At 42.1% G+C, this 6,245-nt stretch overlaps 1 non-coding gene across 1 annotated transcript; it reads left to right on the top strand.

Moving 5' to 3' along the window:
* Positions 1 to 225: 225 nt before the first annotated feature.
* On the top strand, positions 226 to 300 carry Trnas-cga (transfer RNA serine (anticodon CGA)). The gene has a single exon. It is a non-coding gene; the product is annotated as a tRNA-Ser (tRNA).
* Positions 301 to 6,245: the final 5,945 nt, after the last annotated feature.

The raw sequence follows: 6,245 nt of genomic DNA, 5'->3' as shown, positions 1-6,245 counted from the left end.
ATCACGAATGTAAAATTAGAGAGATTAGAGCGCGCACGGAGGCTTTCAGACAGTCGTTCTTCCCGCGAACCATACGCGACTGGAACAGGAAAGGGAGGTAATGACAGTGGCACGTAAAGTGCCTTCCGCCACACACCGTTGGGTGGCTTGCGGAGTATCAATGTAGATGTAGATGTAAAAGGAGATACTGGCGGAAGTAAAGCTGTGAAGACGGGGCGTGAGTCGTGCTTGGGTAGCTCAGTTGGTAGAGCATTTGCCCGCGAAAGGCAAAGGTCCCGAGTTCGAGTCTCGGTCCGGCACACAGTTTTAATCTGCCAGGAAGTTTCATATCAGCGCACACTCCGCTGCAGCATGAAAATCTCATTCTGGAAACATCCCCTACGCTGTGGCTACGCCATGTTCCACACGCTGCTAGAAAGTTTCAACATCTCTAAAAGTTTTATCTTGCTTGCAGGTATATCTATATACCGTCTTTTTTCTATTGATACGGTACAGTGCATGCCACACTGCCACGCATGTTACTCTATCTCTTAAGAAGTGAAGAAATTCTGCTTTCTAACAATCTCTAGGAAGTAAAATAATTTTGCGGGTTTAAGCTTACTGGGCCACGTGTTTAAGGAAAACGTTCAATATTTTTGTTCACTTCAGTCCTCACGAGGCTATGAATAAATAAAGGTACAGGGGGCTACGTTTTCTGATTTCATGCTATCTGGGCAAAGCATTGCTGAGAAATAGTTAAATGCTTCAAAATGTGTACGCGAATTGCAATAGCTTTCTGCCTAGATGTTGCAAGGCATTTCGTAATAATTGCGGTGTAGAGACATTGTTCAGTTATTGAAACTTACGAAAAGAAGTCTGAGTTAACTAAAAAAAGTGTAAAATACTATGACAGGAGTTATAAACGGGATGTGTGAAACAATGTAACAATTCTGCGGCACTTGGAAAAATCAGTTCGTCGCTAAAAATTGGGAGAAATATTGTCGCAGAAGTTGAAACTTGTGAAGTACCGGTGTTGGTAACGTGAAATACGTATCTCAATTTACACACATTTGTAATACTTAGCAAATGTATAAATTACGAATAACTGAGAACGCAGCTGCAATTGTGCCAACAGTTATCGTCGCCATGTATCAAACCAATGTCGCCATGATGGAAATCCACATAAAAGGATAATAAACTGTAACTCGACGTATAGGGGAGAGGGTAGGAGAGATTCCCACCGCATCTGTGAGGCTGTTTTGTTTGTGTGCAGTTGGCTTGTTTTCAATTCGTCGCCATTGTTTCACGGGGAATAAGTGGACTATTTCTCCATCTTGACTTTATATCACCTTTTTTGTAAATGAAAATTCACTTATTCGAATTACAAGGAATTTTAATTTCATGAAAATTAATTATTTTGCATGAAGATTAGTCTTCCGCCATTTTTTGAAATGGAAATGTGGCCTATTTCGACAATATATTCCATTTGCTCCTGCCATTTTAATTAGCATAAGTCGAATACCTAAAGTTCTGAAGAAAACGATATCATTAGAAGCATTAGAAGAAAAGGATGATTATGTTTGACGTTCCGTTGACGAGTAGCACATTAAACACGTAGCGCGAACACAGTTTAAGGAATGAGATCGGCGTGCCCTTTCCCAAGAAATCTTCCCGGCAGTCACCTTAAGCGTTTAAGGTAAACTATTTGAAATGTAAGTCAGAATCGACTGACGCCACAGCGCTATTCCTTGCCTAAAAACAGTACCAAATACCTGTAACAAACTTTTTCCCAAGCATATTTTCTATTGAAAATGGTCATAAGGAGAAAGCCAATCTTGATTTAACACTGCCTTCCTGTATTGCACAGTTCGTGCAGCGGGTTCATTTTTGCGTTAGAATACTCGAATTAATTCGATTCTGGGCCTAGACTTATTTATATTTTATTTTCTATGGTGCATGACATAAGTGGCTTCTTATCGTTACACAGCAGCTACAGCCGACACTATACAAAAGTCCTATTATTTCAAACTAACAAAGAAACGAGAGCACCATAATTTTTTCTTATTCCATTTTCCAGAACTTTATTTTACTTTTAAATCTTTACTCTGTTGTCTTCCACACACTACATCCGTCCATGTTTTCGAGTTCACTGCTAGAATTTATTTCCTTTTCTTCAGTTATACTCCTTCGTCTAAGTAGACTATTTCGCTTCAGATCATCAAGCACATTCGAAACTCTTTCCGCTACACATTTCTGCCACTTATTCAGTGGGTTAGTACCATCTATCAGACTTACAACTTTTATGCACATTCATTTCTTTAGGATTTTACCTGAGCAGTATGGCTAGAAATTACCTAATTCTGCTATCATTTTTATTACCACCAACATGTGACGACTAATTATGTCTTTAGCTTTCAGTCAACTGGAAGCACTTACTGAATTTGTTGTCTCTACATTGATAAGTTTTGTAATTATTTATATCATATGGCAGATAATTAATTTTATCTGATTATCTCTCATCAGGAACGGTTCTGATATGTGCGATCAATAATTGTCATGTTTAACATAAAAAATGTTAGATGTAGGAACTGCACATTTTAACAAAAAGTGTATTCTACAGTGCCAATCTGTGAATCAGAACTGCATCATTGTAAAATTAAATTTGAAGTGTTCCTGTTGTTGTTGTTGTTGTGGTCTTCAATCCAGAGACTGGTTTCATGGAGCTCTCCATGCTACTCTTCCCTGTGCAAGATTCTTCATCTCCCAGTACCTACTGCAGCCTACATCCTTCTGAATCTGTTTAGTATATTCATCTCTTGGTCTCCTTCTACAATTTTTATCCTCCACGCTGCCTTCCAATACTAAATTGGTGATCCCTTGATGCCTCAGAATATGTCCTACCAACCTATCCATTCTCCTAGTCAAGTTTTGCCACAAACTCCTCCCCAATTCCATTCAATACCTCCGCATTAGTTATGTGATCTACCCATCTGATCTTCAGCATTGTTCTGTAGCACCACATTTCGAAAGCTTCTATTCTCTTCTTGTCTAAACTACTTATCGTCCATGTTTCGCTTCAATACACGGCTACACTCCATACAAATACTTTCAGAAAAGACTTCCTGACCCTTAAATCTATACTCGATATTAACAAATTTCTCTTCTTCAGAAACGCTTTCCTTGCCAAGGCTAGTCTACATTTTATATATTCTCTACTTCGACCATCATCAGTTATTTTGCTCCCCAAATAGCAAAACTCATTTACTACTTTAAGCATCTCATTCGCTAATCCAATTCCCGCAACATCACCCGATTTAATTCGATTACATTCCATTATCCTCGTTTTGCTTTTGTTGATGTTCATCTTATATCCTTCTTTCAAGACACTGTCCATTCCGTTCAGCTACTCTTCCAGGTCCTTTGCTGTCTCTGACAGAATGACAATGTCGTCGGCAAACCTCTAAGTTTTTATTTCTTCACCATGAATTGTAATTCCTTCACGGATTTTTCTTTTGTTTCCTTTATTGCTTGCTCAATATACAGATTGAATAACATCTGGGATAGGCTGCAACCCTGTCTCACTCCCTTTCCACCCACTTCTTTCCTTTCATGCCCCTCGACTCTTATAACCATCATCTGGTTTCTGTACAGATTGCAAATAGCGTTTCGCTCCCTGTATTTTACCACTGCCGCATTCATAATTTGAAAGAGACTATTCCAGTCAACATTGTCGAAAGCTTTCTCTACGTCTACAAATGCTAGAAACGTAGGTTTGCCTTTCCTTGGCCTGTCTTGGAAGATAAGTCGTAGGGTCAGTATTGCCTCGTGTGTTACAACATTTCTACGGAATCCTAACTGAATCTCCTCGAGGTCGGCCTTTGCCAGTTTTTCCATTCGTCTGAAAAGAATTCGTGTTAGTATTTTGCAGCCGTGACTAATTAAACTGATAGTTCGGTAATTTTAATACCTGTCAACATATATCTATGTAAACGTGTCTCCTTGCTGGATGAATCACATTTCTTGTTACACCAGGTCGATGGTCGCAACGCAAATGCCTCGAAACATGAACGATACCTTAGACACAATCTGATGATGAAGATAGTTTTACGCCGTGGGAGCTATTCATCTGGGCTGCCACTGAATCTGTGGTGGTAAGGGAAGGCACTATGAAAGCTGTGGGTTACGTGAAAATGATTGCGAACCATCTATTACCCTTCATTCTTCATGTCTGCCTGACGGCGTTGGAATTTTCCAGAATGTTAACTCTCCTTGTGCAAAGCCATAATGGTGCTAAAATGCTTTCAAGACCACAAAGACACCTGGGGGAACTCAACTGAGAGGCTGTCGAGTGCTATCTCCATCGTCACCAACCATAGGTCTTTAATTTACGGGAACTGCGTGATATGTACATAGGGATCCGTTGCTAAGTAACTCCAGAAACCTATAAGAACTTTTCGAATATACAGCACGCAGAACTGCTGTTTTATTTATTGTGTATTTGAGTATCATACATTGATCAGCATGCCATTGAACAAGTGGTCATAATAATCAAAATATCCACGGCTGTACTGCTGGTCACAGTGTCCAACGGGCACAACATTTCGGCGATCATACATGTCGCCAACATCAGGTGAACTGACGGACTGAGCTCCTGTGAACGTGCCTGATGATGGCGACGTGTATGATCGCCGAAATATTGTGCCCGTTGGACACTGTAGACCGGCAGTACACCTGTGGATATTATGATTATCAAATACGCCGTGAGGAACTCAAGAATCACAAGTGGTCATAATGTTTTGGGTCGTCAGTACAGCAAAGATAATCACAAATATTTGGTTGGAACTTTGATAGTGGTAACTATTTATTTTCAGCTCGTACAAAATAGATACGCGTTTCAAAGTTTAAGTGACCTTCAAAATAGTCACCAGCATTGAGTGTAACCCGTTGCCAGCGATGTGGAAGTCGTAGGATTCTCTTAGCAGTGCCAGTTGTGTTGGCAGTTCGAGCCGCGCGGTCTATTGCCCGGCAAATTTGTAGCAATGCTGACGCGATTACCGTGAAGTGTTTCCTTCACTTTAGAAATTGAGTTGAACTTACGAGGGCTTAAGTCAGGGGAGTGCAGTTGGTGGTATAGCACTGAGCAGCCCCATCAGTCAAACAGATCAGTAACAGCTTACACAATAAGTCCTTGAGCATTGTCCTGGAAAATGATGGTCAGGTCGTGCAGAAAGTGTCATCACTTCTGTCTCTAAGCTGGTCGTAGGCTGTGTTCCAAAAATTAACCGCATAGAGACAGAAGTGATGACACTTTCTGCAGGACATGACCATCATTTTGCAGGACAATGCTCAATCTGTTACTGATTTGTTTGCTTGATGGGGCTGCTAAGTGCTAGACCACCTACTGCACTCCCCTGACTTAAGCCCTCGTGAGTTCAATTCGAATTCTAAACTGAAGGAAACACATGACGGCATTCGCTTCAGAACTGGTACAAATTCGTCGGGCAATAGACAGCGCCGCTCGAACTGTCAACACAATTGGCACTGCTAAGACTGTCCCACGACTTGCCCGCCTGGTTGGCCTTGCGGTCTAACGCACGGCTTTCAGGGAGGGAAGGAGCGCCTGGTCCCCGGCACCAATCCGCCCGGCGGCTTTGTGTCGTGGTCCGGTGAACTGGCCAGTCTGTGGATGGTTTTTGGACGATTTTCCATCTGCCTCGGCGAATGCGGGCTGGTTCCCCTCATTCCGCCTCAGTTACACTATGTCGGCGATTGCCGTGCAAACAAGTTCTCCACGTACGCGTACACCACCATTACTCTACCACGCAAACATACGGGTTACACTCATCTGGTGTGTGACGTTCCGTGGGGGGCCACCGGAGGCCGAACAGCACAATAACCCTGGGTTCGGTGCGGGGCAGCGGAGGGGTGAAGTGGACTGTGGTAGTCGTCGTGGGGTTGTGGACCACTGTGGCTGCGGCGGGGACGGAGCCTCTCCGTCGTTACTAGGTCCCCGGTTAACATACAATTCAATACAATACAATCGCACGACTTCCACATCGCTGGCAGCGGGTTATACAAAATGCTGTTGACTAATTTGAAGTTTAGCAAAACGTTGAAACACGTATCAATTTTGCACGAGCTGTAAATAAATAGTTGCAACTATCAAAGTTCCTACCCTCGTAATAATACATGACAGTAGACTGAAAGGTCGCATGGTCGTATGTCATTTGATTTCACGACAGATGTGATTAGTTACTTGAATCTCT

The sequence above is a fragment of the Schistocerca serialis genome, chromosome 2, assembly GCF_023864345.2.
Source record: "Schistocerca serialis cubense isolate TAMUIC-IGC-003099 chromosome 2, iqSchSeri2.2, whole genome shotgun sequence".
Lineage (NCBI taxonomy): Eukaryota > Metazoa > Arthropoda > Insecta > Orthoptera > Acrididae > Schistocerca > Schistocerca serialis.
Note: the sequence above shows the minus strand (reverse complement) of the source record. Positions and strands in the feature narration are given on the sequence as shown.